Genomic DNA, 19,634 nt, shown 5'->3' with positions numbered 1-19,634 from the left:
TTGATTTGATTTTTTTTTTTTGCGCAAGAGCAGCTCTGGCCATACTGCGCCAAGACAATGGTTAAATATAGCAAGCTTCTATATAGTTAAACAATTAAAAGCTGTGACTATGGCAATTTGATAATGAAGTGAATGATGAAAGTCACCCATGTGGGGTGTGAATGGGCGAGACTTTGAGGCAACCCGAGGCAAGGGAGTTGCCAATCCTCCTCTGTCTCATGTGAGACTTCGGGGCTGCCTCGGGTGAGGGATCACCCAACTCCCTACCTAAGGGATTCCGGGGGGTGTCCTAGGCGAGGGAGTCGCCAATCCTCCTCTGTCCTTAAAAGGACTTTAGGACACAGCCCCGGGCGGGAGTTTTCCTGTATGCCCATTCTCTACATGTAGGAGTCAAGATGGCACTAGAGTTGGTTGAGGAAGTTGCAGTCTCTAAGGAAATTCATAATGGAATCAGGTTCAACCATTGGCTCGTCACCTAGAAGAATGGCCGGATGAAGCGGAACCTTGTGCTTCTATAGTACGGCAAAGTGTTTCAAGCGAGCATTTTCAAACGAGGGGTAAGTTATAAGGAGGCGGACGACAGTTAGCTGGACATTGCAATGGCGGCATTCTGGTGGGTCTTCTCTGCGTAGTAGGTAGCCGTGCGTCAGAAATGAATGGCCTATCCGCAATCTGCACAATATTACGTCAGATAATCTGTCTGTCTGCTTCACATCTGTTTCTGCTATCCTAGGTTTCATCAAGTGTAGCTTATTGTTGGCCTTGGTATCCCATTGCTGCTGCCATTCTTCTATAATTGCTCTCTTCATAACCGGTCTGAAATCTTGAAGAGGTATGGTGAGCAACGACACATCTTCATTCAAGGATGATGCAGCAGCGTTATCAGCTTGCTCGTTCCCATCAATGCCACAGTGACTGGGAATCCATACTAGCTTCACCTCAAGCCCTCTGGCATACGTCTTGTTTAGGAGACTGCGAACATGTAAAGCAAGAAAGTTATATGTGGTCCTTAGAGATACGAGTGTTTGAATGGAACTTAAGGAGTCTGTATATATGACTGAACGTTGAATGCTGTTGCTTAGTATGTGCTCTAGTGCCATCTTGATTGCAGTGAGCTCAGCTGTGGATATACTGGCATGGTTGTGAAGCCTTTGCTTCTGAACCATGTCAGCGCATATCACTGCACAGCCAGTGCCGGTACGTTTTGTCCCATCCGTGTAAATGGGTTGGTGCTGTCCGAAGGTTTCTTTTAAAGCCAGGAATTACTGTTTAATTACAGAGTGTGAGGTATCATTCTTGTCGTATCTCAACAGCGACTGGTCGTACTGAGATACCTGAATGCTCCATGGTGCTGTTTCATTGATCATTGGGGCGACCAGATAATCTACCTGCATGCCATATTTCTGCATCGCATGTCGCACACGCAAATTTAGAGGTGGAGTAGCGGATGGCTTATTTTCAAATAGACGCTTAAACCGGGTTTCTTGGACTGCCACGTAAGCTGTGTTTCGGGGGTTGCTCCTGTTTTTTGTGCAGTAGAGCATCATCAAATAGTGCCTTCGTCTCTCCAGGGAGCACTGCCCCAATTGCACAAGGAGGCCGTCGACAGGAGAGGTCCTGAATGCACCAGTCGCTAGTCTCATGGCCTGGTTGTGAATGGGGTCAAGCATCTTGAGTGTAGACCTTCTGGCAGATCCATAAACAATACAACCGTAGTCAATGCGTGATCGTACAACTGAATTATATACCTTGAGTAGCATTCCCTTGTCACTTCCCCAAGATGTGTGTGACAATATCTTTAGTATGTTTGATGCTGCGTGGCATTTCTGTTTAACATGTTTGATGTGGCTTGCAAATGTTGGCCTGTGATCGAAGATCACCCCCCAAAACTTGTGTTCTTTCTCTACTGGAATCTTTATTTGATTCATAATTAATGCTGGGTCTGGAAGTAGCCCCCTCTTTCGAGAGAACATCACGCATACTGTCTTTTCTGTAGAAAAGTTAAAACCATTTTCTCTTGCCCATTTGGCGATTTATGGTCATTTGTACCTGTCTTTCACATATCGACTAGTTACATGAACTGTAAGATACCTGCAGGGCATCTACATACATCGAGTACGATACACTCGGTGGAATAACCCTTGCCAGGGAATTTATCTTTATGATAAATAGTGCTACACTAAGTCCACAGCCCTGGGGTACACCATTCTCCTGACAGAAAACCTCGAATAGTGGGGTGCCCAATTTCACCTGGGAGAACCTATCTCGTAAGAAATTCTCGATAATGCGGAGAAGGCGTCCTCGGATACCATATGCATGGAGATCCAGCAAAATGCCGTGCCTCCAGGTTGTATCATAAGCCTTCGCTATGTCATAGATGGCTCATAATAAATAACCATACCTGTATTAGGCCTTCTGACTATATTACATTTAACACAACTGGTAGCCACCGAACGAAACATAGCAAATCCATAAAACAATTATTTTCTAGGACTAACTGCCTTATGTACTCTTTCTTTCCGCTGTCCGTTCAGGCATGGAACGGACTGACGGAAGAAATGGTACGGTGTGACACCTTGTCGAGTTTTATGCTGGCGATCGCAAATTTGTAGGTAGAGTGTGCTGCTACGTTTGTTGTAATCTTATGTGAAGGTTGTATGCGTGTGTAGATGGTTTTTGATATATGGTATATACATGTGTTCGAGGTTCATCTAAATTTTCTGTATATCCGCGGCTGCTACGGAGCAAGATGTTTCTCCGTGTGTATGTAATCCCACTCCTTTTTTGGCGTCTAATGACGCTAGAAGTATAAATAAATAAATAAATGTCCGGCGCGAAACCCACATTGATTTTTTGCGATTATTCCCTCTGCCTCTAAATGGTATCGAAGACTGTTATTTATTAGTCGCCCAAACGTTTTTCCTATGCAGCTAGTTAGAGCTATCGGCCGGTAGTTTGCTGTCAATGTTGGGTCTTTTCCTGGTTTCAAGATTGGTATTACGTGTGCCTTTTTCCATTCGGAAGGGAGTGTGCCCTTGCGCCACACAGAGTTAAAAAGGGCTAGGAGCACTTCATGAGACTTTGTGGACAGGTAAGTTAGCATCAGGTAATGGACTGAATCCGGCCCAGGCGCAGTCTGATTAGTGGCTGACAAAGCCCTTTCGAGTTCAACCATTCGAAGGTTGGAGTTGTACGGCTCTCTTTCTCCGTCAGAGGTAGGCAGAGCTCTTCTTTCAGCCTCCGCTTTTATTCGGAGAAAGCTTGTGCTGCAGTGTGCCGAGCTGGATACAGTTTCAAAGTGTCGCCCCATCATATCTGCCTGTTCTTTGAGTGTTTTACATGGCACAGTGTTCAGTATTAGCGGCGGCACAGTGAAAGCGGAGTACTTTCCCCTTATTTTGTTTAATCGGTCCCAGACCACCTTTGTTGAGGTTTGCTCATTAAAGGGACTATCGCATCCGGAGACATGGGTAGGGAATGGTTACGAGAATGCTTGGCATCATTCGACAATTCATTTCAGCAATTATCTTGGCTGGAAAATGCTCCTGTGATAAATAAACGAGTTTTTTCTATCAGCGAAACATCGGATGACGTCATTGTGACGGAGGCTTCAACAGGACCAATGCGAGGTCGGCGCACCGCCGGCGCCGCTTCCTCCTTTTCCTCTCGGAGATATCGTCTGCTTTGTACATATGGCGTCGTGCATGTCTCTGTGTACGAAACAACCAATTTCCTCGAAAGTGCTGTGAGTTTCGCTCAGTGGTGAAATTGCAACATGTCTTCGAGTTCGGGAACGCGTTGTAATGTTCCTGGCTGTAAAAAATCGTCTGGTGCGAACCCAAAATTGAGATTTCATGGGGTCAAGGACAGGGACACTAAACCAAAGTGGGAAGCAGCAATCGCCGGCAGTCTTCCTGTCGTGGCAGAGGAACTGCACGTTCGGCACGTTTGTTCCTCGCATTTTGCCGACGAGGCGTACGTGAAGTCGGACTTATTGCAATTCCGTATGGGACTGTCAGCCAAACGAAAGAGACTAAAGCCCGATGCTGTGCCCACATTGTTCGATGAGCAAATGGAAACCACCGACATGCCGGATGAGCAGGTAAGCATTTGTTTTCAATTCATTTCGAATGAAGCCCTACAAAAGTGTGGTGTACTGATATAATAGGTCACGAAGTGGCTCCAGGTAGGCGATCGAGATCTAGCTGACTCAGTGTAAACACACTCGGAGTGTAATCACGTACAATAAAGGGGAGAGTACATCCTACCAGATGTCGGTTGTGCGCAGTTCGGCGTATATAACAACAAATACGTACGGAAGTACCTTTTTTCACGCTCTATCCGCATATTTCAGCCATGTTTCTGCAAATGCGCGCCAGAAAAAGTACACATGAAACACCGCTACCGGCAGTGATGTACCAGACACTCCTAGCCCCCACCAGCACCCTACGTATTTTTTGGCGACATCCCTCTCTAACTTGTATTATTCAAATTCACTGTTTCTCCTGTGTCTTTCTTTGCTCATGTAACCCAGCATTCTTGTGAACTAGCAACGTCATTTTTGTGTGCTAGTGAGAGCAAAGGAGGCAGCTTTCCAACAGAATAACAATTAGGCATTACAGTTTTATGCATCATGTCTCACATCAGGTGCTCAATTTCTGTCACAGGTGGAGAGAAGCAGCTTGATGGAATCTGCTTCAGGTGAGTACAAGAAACTTCCATTAGGAAAGTCCGTGTTGTACGGTTAATGAAATGTGAATTCTGATTTACACTGAATGTTCACGTTGTGAAACCGGCAGCTTATGCAGGAGTATCGGCCTCTACAAGTGATGCAAGTGGGAGTTCAGTTCTGCAGCACATGACAGCCACATCATCAGAGGATGGTATGCTTTCCAGTTCACCTATCACACAGCTCAAACAATAAGACTGTAAATTCTGTACCCAAAAAGAACTGTAAAAACAGACATGGTGGTGGCAGAGTTTTGCCTGAGGGTGACACTCTAGCATCCAATATAGGGTACACATATTTTGAAAGGTGGATGCAAATAGTCCACCACCCATCTAGCAAGTCACGTTTTGCACTCAGTCCGATGAAAAAATGTGCCACACCTGTGTTCTATAAACTTTTGTCCAGCACTAAAGTGTAGCTGAGCCTACAGCTATGCAACTTGTCTCATGAAAATACAGTAATCAATAATGTATCCATGATTACGATATATAATACAATACATATACTGACAATATATATATACATACTATGTGTTTGCTTATTTTTTAAGTTCTCGTCCTGGATGAGCTGCCTCTTCAGCCTTTGGTTCCATACCACACTGTCAGCCAATACGGTTTTTTGTACACTTTGGTGCCACAGAAACAACACTTGAAGGGCGGAAAGACGGCAAATAAGAAAACACAGACAGCTGTTCCCACTGCAACACTTGGTAATTACGCTTCAAAATGTATTGTGCTTCACAAATATGTTTGTGTTTGTTATGCAGTGCAACAACACATAATGAATACTTTGATTGCTTCCGTCATATTGCCTAACTGGTCAAGTGGAGAATTCCGTCATGAGGATAGGAAGTTATAAGCCAAAACACTGTTGCACTTATTATAAAGAAGCAGTAGTGACATTGCACCAAATTAACTGCTGTGTAAGCTTTCAAATAACTTTGTGAGAAACATGAGCTCAACACGCATTCGTTTCATCCTTTTTTAACCATGTATGTTTTTCACATGTGTGTATGCAGCCACTCAAACAGGCATCCTCATGCCAAGCAGGAGAACTCAGACAGTTATAACCTTCCCACCCACTGGTGCACTCTCCTTTACATCCTCACAAGTTGCAGCAGAGTGTCCAGAAAGCAGTGGAGACAAAAGCGCAGCTCTTTCTGCAGCAGAGGCTTTGCTGCCACATGATGACGCAGCACAGCTTTGCGTTGTCCCACTGGAGCATGCTATAGCCTTTCGACGTCACCGCCTGGTGGCCGTACCTCTACTCCAGTGCCTGTGGACTTGGACACGACGGATGTGTCCACATGGTATGGGCAGTATTTTCTTTTTCAACATGTATTCAGCTTTGTTGTTATTTCTGGGAACTTCGTTTGGATTGGTGTACATAAAAATGACAATGTGCCATTGTTTCAGTAGAGATGAAAAGCACTTGTGACGAATTCAAATTAATTTGTTTCTCTTGTGCGTACAGCCCACCCGACCCAAAGGATGTGACATTTCAGTTGTCTGAAACCGCAGAAAGCTCAGACACTGAAGAGTAAGCTTGAGATCATGAGGTAAATAGAAACTTTGAGAATTTGTTTTCTTTTCTTGCAGTGATGGAGACAAGATGTTGCAACCACAAGGGCTTTCAAAATCTCGTAGGCATAAAATGTAAGTGAAATATTTTGAAATATTTTACAAAGCTTGTTCAAGACGCTGGGTGCATAATAATGTAAGAATTAAAAATCTTGGTTGGCTTTCCAGACCAAATCCAGATGAGCGATTTTTTCTGGTGGCAGAATCCAGTTTGCAAGAGCTGCTATCCCAGTGCCCCTACTGTGGGAACGATGGTGTTGACATCAACATCACAACAAGGGGGACATGCTTGAAAGCTGTCATGCATTGCAAGTGTGGGAGGGAACGGTCTTGGCACAGCCAACCTTGGCTGGGGGGCCGACCACTGGGGAACTTCCTGGTCTGCTCTGCAATCCTCTTCTCAGCTGTGAACATCTCAAAAGCTTTTAGAATGTTTGAGCTTATGAAGATGGCTGCATACACTTTTCTGAACTGTGTTGCTGATTCAAATGAACTGCTTTTTTTTAATTCCTTCTGTGGCTATTAATAGCACCTGATGAATCACATGCGCACCTGTGTGACTTTTATTGGCATTCCAGTTACAGTTTCAGCGCACAGAGGACACACTAAGGATTAAAGAATATGGTGGTATCGGGCTCCGATATGCATATGATGGTAAGTTTTTTTATCTTTGTCTTAGATTTTTGTTTTTACTTTTTTCAGCACATCGAGCTCGCACTTTTCGTATGGAAGAAAAGAACCTGTTACCACCCTGTCAACATGAACCATAATGCCAGCTCCCTACATACCAACTGAAAATATAGCAAGAATGAGGAAATAAAATGTACTAAATATAACCAGTTCTGGTTTGAAATGTTTAATATATGTATCAGGTTCAGAAAGCTTCCATATACACAAAACTGTGGCAATACACACACCGGCAATAACTCTACCCTCCATTTAGAAATAAAGCATAAATCCAGGCTAAAGGAAAAAAAGAATAAGTTTTTTTTCTTTGTAAACATAGGTGAAAAACATCGTACAAAAGAAACCTCGCTATGGTGAAGCTGGATAGACTCTTCAAAATGTGTATTGCACCAGTACTTGTCCCCATTGCGGTTTGTACTTCCAAATGATTCTCAATGAAAATTGTTTATACATTCCAGTATGCGACCTAAGTCTGTACACTGCTCTTGAAGTGAAACAAAGGGTCCAAACCTTCGGAACTGTGCATGCACATATATGACGTACAGTATGACCTGCTCAATAATTTGTGACTTTGCTCTGCAACATTTCTTCACCATATGTGGTTATGGAAAGCAAACATCATGAATGTGAAAGATGGAAGTCACTGAAAAGGTTAGCCAGCTGTAGGACTCAAACCCACATCTTCTGGATTACTGTGACTGGTTTGTCCCTCCACATGACGCACCCTGGAAGTCACTGAGAAGGCGTGTTAGCTTAGCTCAATTGGTAGAGCCCTGGACTGGTAATCCAGAAGATTAGGGTTCGAGTCCTACAGCTGGCTAACCTTTTCAGTGACTTCCATCTTTCATTGTTAATTTATTAGGCAACTTGAGGCTTTGTATGTGATTGTCCCTTCCATGTTGTTCCAGCCTCAGAAGATCAGTTCTCTCTTGATCATGGAGGTTTTGATTGTGTACACAGTTACATCTTCTAATACCAAGGCACCTTACATGCGGAAACAACAATGACATTGATGAGTCCTAAAATGCAAGCGTGTATAATGAAAGCTCTAACGTGTCCAGAAATTATATTTAAAGCGAGCCATAAAAGAGGAACGAGCGCTACTTTTCAGCTACTTCACTAAGAAACAGGTAATGCTTCACTAGTACCACTATCAGCTCCAGTTTCTTAGTGAGGCAGCTGAAAAGTAGCACTCGTTTTAGATAAAACCTCTGGACACGTTAGAGCAAACCACCTTGCCGCACGAGTTGAATTTGAAAGATGTTATGAAAAGTGAAGTATGTTACAATATATGCCACATGGGAGATATTCCTGGTGTTACTCGTAGTATCCTGTATATGAAATTGACGGGAACAACGTCCTGATTCTTCGCACAGCACATCCTGGAATCTGCCTTCGGTTTCTTATCCCAAGGTATCCATGAATCCAGGTTGTGAACGAGCAATACGCGGTGTATCGGAGTCGTCTGTGTGAAACAATAATAAAGGAGACAAAATATTGATTTGCTTGACTAAGAGCAGCAAACTTTTAGTAACACGCATCCATTTGCTCGAAACGAAAGTGGTACGAAATCGCGGCATTTACGACGTATGAGAAATTTTAGACACAGTACCTATTGTCAGATGGCTCGAGAACAGGCATGCGACGATCATCACGGCAAAACACTGGTGAATAAACAACCAGGAGCTCCCTCCGTAGACAAATGTAATTGAAGAGTGGGTGATCGGTGATACAATTGACCCCGGCACCCTCACAGACAGCCGACACCCGATCAACAGAACTGCAGCACCGGCGTTCATCGGGTTCTACTGGACTGCAGCGAGTGCAGAGGCATCTGTCATTTCCAAGTGGACAAATGTCAAAATGCTTAACAGTGCACAATCATCATGAGATATGATATGATCGGGATATGGCGTACCTGAAAGTGTCGTCGCTATCGGACGGCTCGTTTTCACTGGCTGCACCTTCACCTGCAGCTCGACCTGCAGCAGGGTCAAGTGGTAGAGGGTATGTGAAATAAGGGTCGTCATCGAGCACAATTTCTTCGGAGCTGTAGTCCTCAGAATCGCTTGGAAGCGACGCGACGTCACTTTCGTATTCCGACGATTCCGACATTACGCTTGGTGTCTGCTGGCCGCCTCGTATCCAGATGCCCGGCGGCCCCACCGATCAGCTGTGCGGGGAGAAGCGCTCTCATTGGCGCTGTTGAGCGTGACGTTATCAAGGCGTTGTGGAGAGACGGTGGAGAGGGACCTCATTATGCGTCGTCTGCTCTCTCGATGTATTTCATTAGATTGCTCAGCATATACGCGGCCTATTCACTTGGGGTTTTCGCTGCCCTTGTCAGAGGTCACTGAGAAATATTGTGGTACTGAAGTTTCAGAATCGACCGAGATGGATGCGATAGTCCCTTTAAGAGTGGATACAAATGATATCCAAGATTGCTTTTTCGCTTCTTTGTAGGTGCGTCGAGCCATGGCTCGTTTTCTTTTGAAGCTTAAGAGGTTATCTGTCGTAGGGTGTCTCCTGAACACAGCCCACGCTTTCTTTTGTTCTTTTCGTGTTTTTTGGCATTCCTCATTCCACCAAGGCTTTGTCCTTTTCGTGAATTTTGTTGATGTCTGTGGGATACTCTTTTTGGCTGCTTTTATTATCTGATGTATAATTCTATCATTGCTCTCGTCTACTGAGGCGTCGTCTATCATTGAGAGGCTTAACGTCGATTCTTTTTGAAACCTCTCCCAGTCAGCTTTTGCCAGTATCCATCTCGAACTTCGTGTGGGGATGGATTGAAAGGATGTAACATACATGAGCCGAGTCGGAAAATGATCGCTTCCGTACAGGTCTTGTTCCACTCTCCACTCGAGACACTGAAACAAGGAGGGAGAGCAGAAGGATATGTCTAGTGGGCTTAAAGTGCCGCTTGCACTACAGCAGAATGTAGGGCTTCCCGTATTCAGGATACACAGTGAATGTGATGAGAGCGTGTTTTCGATAATTTTACCATGGGCGTTGCATCGCGTGCTGCCCCACAATGGATTGTGCCCGTTGAGATCACCCATAATAACAAAGGGGGTAGGAAGTTGGTCAATTGGGTCGTCAATTTCCCTCTGCTCTAGCACCATTGATGGTGGCAAGTACAGTGAAACCACTGTTACAATTCGGTCAAGGCTAAGTTGCACTGCAACGGCTTCCAAGTTAGTGTTGAGCGTAACTTCTGTCACTGGCTGTGTTTTTTGCGCTAGTATCGCTACACCACCAGATGCACGGTTAGCGTTGATTCTATGTTTAGTAAGAACATTATAGTGCTTGAAGAGATGTGTTCTGCTACCATCTCGTAGGTATGTTTCCTGGAGGCAGAATGTTAGAGGTTCGTGCTTTTCTAACAGGGAGTGTATGTCTTCCAGATTATGAGCCTCGACAGCGACAGCCTCGACAGTTCCACTGCTGGAAAGAGCGCATAATTTGTGTGTCTGTGTGAAGGACGTACACCTTTCATGTGCACTCCCACTTCCAAACGAACAGCATCAAAACCATTTTACGTTTTCAGGGGTGCAAAGGGATGTTCAAGTATTTTTCTTTGGACGTGTTATCCGTTTGCGAGGTGGCTTCATGCGGGCATCTGCTAATTCTTTGTCTGAGATATCAGGGAGCGAACCGCTCCTCGATAGCCCACCTTCCAAGTGTTTCCGTGTAGTTGAGCCGGTGCTCACGAATGAGCGCTCCGAGCTCGAGTCGTCGTCACAATCCATAGAGTTTACCTCCATGGAAGACGACGGGGGTGACACCACCTGTTGGGGTGGTTGCAGAGAGGGAGTTACAGGTTTACCAAGCTGTGGTAGGTCTCCTTGGGTTTGGTTGCGATTTGGATCCGTTTGTGTGCATCGTGTTATCATCGTTGGTTTTTCTTTGTCTATCGCTGCAAATGATTTCTGAAAGAGAAATGGCGAGATCTTTTTCTTGGCTTCAGGATAGCTGATATTCTGGGTTACCTTAATATGTTAACATCATGAATAAATTTCTTTTTCCATTTTGCACATGACCTCAAATAGGCTGGATGCTCTCCTGAGCAGCTGACATACTGTTCTGTCTCTTTACATTCCTTAGTTTCGTGGGTAGTCTGGCCACATCGAGCGCAGCAGGTCGACCCTCTGTACCATGACCGAACCTGTTGCACCGAAAGCAGCGCAACGGATTTGGGATGTATGGTCTCACTTCTGCGGATAGGTATCCCACCTTAAGCGTTTGTGGTAGTGTGGGCTTATCGAAGGTCAGTACTACATTCCTTGTGATGATGTATTCATTGTTTTTTCTGATTTTCAGCTTCCTGACATTTGTAACACCTTGTTCCTTCAGGTTGGTAAGGATTTCCTCCTCCGGAACATCGATAAGTTCTGGAACAGCAATGACGCCTCGGGACGTGTTCAAGGTCTTGTGGTATGAAGCTGCAATCTTTGTTCCCAACATGTCATGTGTACTCAGAATTTTCTCGCAGTCAGCCTGGGAGGTACACTTAAGGAGGAGGTCTCCGGACCACATTTTCTTTATTTCTGTAATGTTGCCCAACAAGGTAGCCACTGCCTTTCTATAAAAAAAGGAGATAACAACAACTTTATTTTCGACCTTGGAGAGTGGGGAGTTTCATCGCAACAGGCGATACTCTACTCCATTGCTGGGTGGAATGGGGGGAATAAAGTAGCGAGCCCCTTCACAATAACGATCGAAGTCCGATGGTGTCCAGAAATGTCAGAAGAGCTTTGAGCGCAGAGCGTTGCTGGGCTGGATTGGGCCAGGGACCAAGCAATTTCGATAGGGAGAAAGGGCGAGAGTCCAGCTGACGAAGAGACTCGGAGAGTGTGGTTCGGGAAGGTTCGTAGTGAGGGCAATGAAGAAGAATGTGCTCCAGATCCTCAAGAGCACCACAGTGGCAGCAGGTGGGAGAGTCAACTTGTCTCAAGCGGTAACGCCACTGAGCTGTAAAGGCCACATCGAGGCGCATTCGGTGGATTAATGCAGCATCTTGACGAGATGTGTTTCGTGGCATGCGGAAAGCGAGCGTGGGATCAACTCTGTTCAACATAGAGGGGGGAAGAATGTCGGTTGTCCGTTGGCGGGAAGCCAGGGGTGTCACTAGGCGTCGCAGAATTGAACGGCGGTCTCCTCTCAGCAGAACAATACCGGTCCGTTTCCGGTACGAGAGTGCTGCTTCTGCGGCGCTGTCGGCCTGCTCGTTCCCCACGACACCACAATGGGCTGGAACCCACTGGAGAACTAGCCTGTGGCCTGCGGCGTAGATAGTGTGGTAAGCCATTAACACGTCTGTGACTAGGGGTGCGGATGGGCCACGTATGCCGGAATTTTAAATTGCTTGAAGTGCAGATTTGGAGTCTGTAAAGACTGCCCATTCCCGGGGTGGAAAATCAGCGATGTGTTGTAGAAAGAAAAGGATGGCATAGAGTTCCGCAGCTGTGGAGGAGGTTGGATGTGAAAGGCGTCTTCCGTGCACGACGCCTTCGGATGGAATGACGAAGGCTGAGGCGGACTTGTTGTTTCGGGATGCGCCATCAGTATATGCTGCCGTAAACATAGTAAACTTCTCGTCTACCAGAGCATTAAAATGGGCTCGGAGGACTTGAGGGGGGACCTGATCTCTTCTTTCTAGAAGGTTTGGGAAACGTACAAAAGTGGGCGGTACCGGTAGAGACCAGGGGGCTTCCGGCGGTATAGTGTCCTTAGTTATGAAGCCAGTGAGAGTCTGGCGTGTCCTCTGCGCTACTCGATAGAAGTCGCTTCCAGGGCGGTATCGAATTTTCCTGAGTAGCGGGTGGCGGGGAATGTGAGCACGCAAACGGAGGTAGTGCCGAGCCGTTTCCCGTTCACGGAGAACTTCAATCGGGAGCTCACCAGCGTCAGCCAGTACTTGCCGTGTTTCAGCCATTCTTGGAACTCCGAGGCATCGACGAAGGCTTCGAGCAAACAGGGACCGAAGTGTATTTAATGAAGTTGTTGATATCCTGTGCAGAATAGGAAGGCTGTAAAGCACAGTTGCCCTCACCAATGCCGCGTGAACCGCGAGCAGGGAACGCTGATCACAGCCCCATCCTGAGCCAGAAAGATGTTGGATTGCGGGGAGCCATCGCTGCACTTTAGTTTCAAGGTGTTTAATGTGCCGAGCCCAGCGCATGTCCGAGTCGATTACCACGCCAAGGAAGCGGTGAAAGCGTACCGGTTCAAGCTTCTTTAAACCAAGCCAAAGAGGGAAATTGGCCATAGCTTTACGCGTGAAAGGGAGCTCGACACACTTTCGGGTGAAAGGTCTATCCCGAGGTGCGTGAGCTACGTATGGATATTGTTTAAAGCGAGCTGCAGGCGGCACTGGAGAGCCGGGCGTGATTTTCCTACTGTCCAAAGGGCGACATCATCTGCATACACGGAGAACGACACTTTGCGAGGAATTACTGATTGTAGGCCGGCCATCACCACGTTAAAGAGTGTCGGGCTGAGAATGCTTCCTTGGGGGACTCCTTGAGGAACAGGATGCTGAGGGCTTTGGCCTTGAGACGTACAGACAGCGACAGTTCGGTCCGTAAGGTAGTCTTGGAGCCAGATGAAGAGCCGACCGGATACTCCAAACGAGCGCAAGGCGTGCAGCACACAAATGTGCGAGACGGTATCATATGCGCGCTTGATGTCGAGGAAGACTGATCGGACGATCCGTCGATCGGCACGAGCATGTTGAACTGTAGAGACTAGGTCGAGAACTGGATCCATGGAGCTCCGGTGGCGACGAAATCCAGCCATTTCGTGAGGGAACGCACGCTGTTTTTCAAGCCACCAGTCGAGGCGATGCAAAACCATTCTCTCCATCAGTTTCCTCATACAGCTTGTCAGGCTCACCGGGCGAAAGGAGGATAGGGCATTTGGGGGCTTCCCTGGTTTCAGGATGGGAACAACCAATGCCTCCTTCCATGTATGTGGTAAAGATCCTTGGAGAAAAAGGAGATAATTTGCCAAGTGGGACGCTTTTTTCCGTTTCTGTCTCTGCAGTGGACAAGACGATGTACTTAGGCGAGAATCCTTTGCAGGGTTCTTTTAATAGTGTTCCATCGGTCCGAGGGCGTTTACCACCCCCGATCGTAGAGAAGTTTGAAGTTTTTTTTCCCATGCACTGTTGATAACCAAGGACATTCCTAACGGTCACCCACATTTCATGCCCTTGAATCTACATGTGGGAAGGTGCCGGGGTTGTTACACCCATCGGCCGGGGCTTGACCAAGACCCTGACCGCCACCGTTCATGGCTTCTATCTCTTCGCCTCTCATCCCATCAGCACGGTACGGATAACACTTTGGGACTGGAAGCTGGGGTACGTGGTGTCGCCACTCACCAAACATCGGCCGAAGCTGATGCCCTCTGCGGGGCTACTAACATAGATAGGATGAAGAAGAGCCATAAAGTTGTTATACGCCTCGTTTGCAGATGTTGAGGTGAATACGGCGTGCCAATCGGTATTACTCAGTTGCGACCTGAACTCGTTTATTTCCGCCCATCTTTTGGACTGTATGATACCGCAATTTCATTTGTAGGTGTGTACTTTGTTTGACTAGCATGAATGTCGACATGTGATCACTTGCATCACTAGAGATAACACCGGCAGTGATTGCCTCAGAGGGTCGATTTGTTATCATCAAATCAAGGAGCGTTGACGAAGTATCGGTGACGCGTGTAGGATGTGTGATAACATTGTAACATTCATACGATTGCAGTAAGTTCCTGAAACCGCATGCTTGATGTTATTGTTAAGCATATCAAGGTTGAAGTCACCACATACATAGATATTGTACATATTTTCGGTACACGTCCTTAAAATTTTTTCCATGGCAGTGAATAGCAACGTGATACCGGTAGTCGGGGGTCGGTAAACCACTACAAAAATATCATTTTGGAATTTGACTGCGAGCATTTCGATGTCATTACAAGAGCTAAGCTCACAACGCGTTTCACACGTCAGCTTATCTCTGACGAATAATGCCCACACCACCACCTCTCCTGTTAGTACGATTTTTAAAAAAAGTGTTTATAACCAACAGGAATAAACATATTAATGTCATCGTTATCTGTGTACCACGTCTCAGTTAAGTTCAAGGTTATTAAGCAAAGTATGTAAGTCGTCAATTTTAGACCTGGCACTTTGCGTATTCAGATGAAGAATCGACATCTTGTCGTGTTTTACGATGTTGTTACAAAACTCTTCTGGTGTGTAGAGCATTGCAAGTCCAGAACAGCAACATGTGGAGCCTAGCATATTTGTGTCAAGTCAGTCTTCTCAGACATCTTCTGGATATCCGGTCCAAGGGCTCTACCAATTGAGCTAAGATAACACACCTCCCCAGCGATTTATGAATCAATAATATTAATGAATCAATGTCCCCGTGATGGAGACTGCCATACACTTTGAGCTTTACGAGACATCTCGTCAGCAAAAGCCCCCTAAGCTGAATCGGAACGGAAAGAGGCACATTTTGAAAAGAAATTGGGTACGTCTTGTGCACATAAAATGTACGCATTATATTACAGAAACTGCTTTATTGTAACATGTAAAAAAAAGAGAGCTCGAGATACACTTGGATGGAAAGCACCGTAATTCACAAAAAGAGAAACGAAACTACAAGGAAACGAAACTACACCAATTCTTGATCAGTAGACATGTTGGCATAAAAAATCATATTATGATCCCCACACATCATACTTGGGTTAACAATATTTGAGCATAACTGGTCATTCATATCTCATACCAAAGTGAAGTGACGAGGGAAGAAAGACCCCTAGTACCATAGTACCCTACGTTCAAGTTGACCAAAGGAACTCTTATTGTTATACTGCTCCCTGCTTGTGAATCTGCGTACGGTGACATACCTAATATTGCAGAAGCAGTCGATAGCTGTGTTGATACCTGCATTTTAGCTGGAACACAAGAAAGTATAGTTGCAATAGTGTGAACACACTTGAGTGCTGCAGCTATTCTCCAATGCCACTTTTCGATTTCACCAAGCATCAAATTTCCAGCAGTATCCAGGTTGGCCTAATATATCTCTACACCAATGAAGTCTACACGCTCTGTAGGTAAAGGAGATAACAGGCAACACAAACTCATTTGAGAAACTATATAGATTCTAGATTAGTGAAATTTCAGTTCGGTGGACTTTAGGTTTCCACAGGGGTGGGGTCATGGGCAAATCCTTTTTTATTTCTTGTTTTCTCTTTGGATGAGAGTTGGGGGGGGGGGAGCTGTGGTGTTAGCGCTATGGCGGTACCACACAGGGGTTGCTCAGAATGTACAATAGCCAACTGGATTGATGGACAGGTATATGTTTCAACATTCAGTAAAGGGATCAGCAAACGCGGTCAAGAATAATGCAGGCCAACTGCACCCAGCTGTGTTCCTTGTGGTCCGTGTTGCACATTCTTACCGCGTGTTAGAAGTTGGCACTCTTGGTGAGCCAATCAACATACGGGAATCTTACTAGCAGCTTGCAGGCGGACGTGTATCACGTAAAAGATCGGGTCTGAACAGCAAAAATACATGAGTACAGGTAAAACACAGGAAATGTCATTCCCGGCGCAACCGCAGTTGATCACCGCTGTTCCATGTCGTGTTCACCAAACGTTATCGAAAATCCACATATAGGTTCTTGTACACAACACGATCCAGTGTAGGTCCTTGGTCCAACGTCCTTCCCGCATCTTCTGCGAGTGCAGACGCGTGTTTGGCGGGAATGCAACCTCAATATATCCGGCAATAGGTCTCTTTAACTTTGACTGTGGCATAGGTAAATATATATTCCCCTCCGGCATCTTTCCCCTCCGTCACCTCACTCGCTAAAGAGAGTGAGGAGACTCCTTTTTTGAGAGTAATTGTACTCTCCAAAAGGGAGTAATATATGTGGCAAGAAAGAGGAATTAAAGTACACTCTTTTTTTTAGAGTGTACGTATGCAAAGGTGATAGCGTACGATGTACGGAAAGTCTCTTAAGAAATCGTGATTGTGCGCTCCACGGTATGCTGCCGTCAGTGACGTCAACCTCTTGGTAGCACAGGTCATCAACAACCAGTTTTGCCCACGCTACAATTAATCCATATATTTTGTAATATTGTTTGCCATGGATAAAGCAGCAGCCTGATCATCAACGACGTTATCGAGGTAAATAACATTCGGGTAATGTCCGCTGACAATTTCGGGGTAGATTCTTTCGGACAGCGCCTTGTTTGCGCGGACCGCGCTGAAAATGATAGAACTTAGGTGCGACGACGCGTCTGAAGATCCGCAATAGACCACGTCGTCCGCGCTTTGCGTTAACGTCCACGACAGTAGGAACAATTTCTCGCCAGAAGACTCGCGCCGCAGTTTTTGAATCTGATCGTCCGCCATCCTATCCAGCGAGTCTGTATCCGCGTACTCATCATAAACAAGGAGCGCAGATGCAGGATAAACCCCCTCAGTCTTCCACTTCCCAACGTCATTGTTTTCTGAAACAATGACAACGCTAGACCGCTCGCTTATTAACTCACCGATTTTCAGTTTGGTAACGTCATCGTAATTTCCGATAACACGGGACTTCAACTTGATCAGTTGATCAAACAGACCGTCCCATTCACTTTTATCAAATTTCCTGTATCTAGAATTATCGATGTCCGTGTTCAATGAATGCGATAACTTAACGATAATTAATTCGTTACGCGAAGATGTAAAATCGTTGATGTCATTCGCGATGTCTTCTATGGACACTCCACTTGCTCCTTGCCACGAATTTATCGCGTCGACTCTTGTGTAGTGGCCGGTATAGTACTTCCCTCCGCTAATAACGGGACGAATATCAAGGTAGCGGACGCCCAGTTGAAGCTGTTCCTTAACACTTTTACTTTGCGTCACAGTATTGCACCGGTATCCAAATAGCGTTCCACTTGACCTTAAGGACATACCCGCATTGTGAGAACCGGGAATGCAAATGTCCTTTAAAGTCTTATTTCCAATGAGAGCAAGGTTTCGCTGCATCCAATTACCGGCATCCATCCCCGTTCCCGTGTAATTCCCGCCAGTACCGGCAAGAATATAATTCGTGTTACTATTAGTAGTAAGTACTGACCACGATTATCCGGAAACGCACATCTGGCCTGGACGCCATTAATTAGCAATTAGAGCTAATTGGGACCCCCCACATTAATCAGCACCCTCCAGGGAGCCATCACACTAATTGGGGAATGTCTATCTCGCGTCCAGACCAGTTGTGCGTTTCCGGATAATCGTGGTCATAAAAAATAAAAAAAATAGGCAGAAAATAAAATAAAAAGATAGAAATAGAGTGGAGAGAAACAATTTATTCGACAATCAACGATGCCGCGGCGAAGAAGCCGCTCCGCAACACCCGAGTGACCAGCGTCCGCCATGTTGGTAGTTTGCACCCAGCAGTTGCAGAGATCGACGACAGGTGGCCACTTAGTTGCAAGGCATCACACCAGATGGCGCCACCATCATAGCTCTAGACGAGAAAGACAGAGAACAAGATACTAGCGGCGGGTAAAAATGACAGCACTGCTAAGCAAGTCTAGGCATGGGAGAGAAAAGGTCTAACCGCTACTGCTAAAACAGAAAACAGTACACATCGGGGAAAAAGGCTTACGGGGACGATCGCTTAGGCCTAACCTCAACGTCACAACACTATGCAGCTAACACAAGGCGCACATCGCTAAACATGCGAGAAAAGGCTTAACACGAGCGCGGTCACCGCTAAACATGGCAAACATACGAGGAAAGAGGCTTACGGGGGGGCGATCGCTTAGGCCTAACCCCAACACTACGCAGCTAACACAAGGCGGGATCCACACATCGCTAAACATGCGAGAAAAGGCTTAACACGAGCGCGGTCACCGCTAAACACGGCAAACATACGAGGAAAGAGGCTTACGGGGACGATCGCTTAGGCCTAACCTCAACACTACGCAGCTAACACAAGGCAGGAACCACACATCGCTAAACATGCGTCAACAGGCTTGGACACCGCAAAACAAGTCTAAACATGCGAGAAAAGGCTTAACACGAGCGCGGTCACCGCTAAACACGGCAAACATACGAGAAAAGGAGCGCGTCAAATCACTCACCTTTTCCCCCGCGGCAACTTCCAGGCAGAAACTGAGCGAGCGCGGAGAACATACGTCTGCTCTCTACGAGATCCAGCCAGAAAGTGAGCGAGCGCGCGGAGCGCACGTCCGTCTTCCGCGACGGTCCGAGAGAGGCGACGCGCAGACTGAGAGAGGCGACGCGCAGCGGCCGCTATGGATGCGCGCGCGCCCTCTGCTCCACCCGTCCGCGCATGCGCGCGCGCTGCTAGCTTCCTCTGCGCCGGCCGCGGGTGTTTTCGGTTTCGGCTCTCTGCTGCGCGCGCGCTCCTAGCGGCGACGGGTGGCTTTTCAGTTTCGCTTTCATTCTCCGTTCTTTGCGCGCGCGCGCGTTTATCTGTATAAAGGCAGCGCGCACCGCGCTCGCGTCATCATTCTGACCGATACGTGGAAAACGCCATGTGTGGTTTATTCTCCTGCGTTTCTCGTCGTCGCAAGGAAAAGACAAAAAACGAAGAACTTCG

At 46.4% G+C, this 19,634-nt stretch overlaps 1 long non-coding RNA gene across 1 annotated transcript; it reads right to left on the bottom strand.

The window, feature by feature from the left end:
* Positions 1 to 18,357: 18,357 nt before the first annotated feature.
* LOC135373451 (uncharacterized) lies at positions 18,358 to 19,268 on the bottom strand. The gene is made up of 2 exons (XR_010416467.1): positions 19,153 to 19,268; positions 18,358 to 18,533 (listed from the first exon to the last, which is right to left on the bottom strand). It is a non-coding gene; the product is annotated as an uncharacterized LOC135373451 (long non-coding RNA).
* Between the last annotated feature and the right edge of the window lie 366 nt (positions 19,269 to 19,634).

Source organism: Ornithodoros turicata, chromosome 1 (assembly GCF_037126465.1).
Source record: "Ornithodoros turicata isolate Travis chromosome 1, ASM3712646v1, whole genome shotgun sequence".
Lineage (NCBI taxonomy): Eukaryota > Metazoa > Arthropoda > Arachnida > Ixodida > Argasidae > Ornithodoros > Ornithodoros turicata.
Note: the sequence above shows the minus strand (reverse complement) of the source record. Positions and strands in the feature narration are given on the sequence as shown.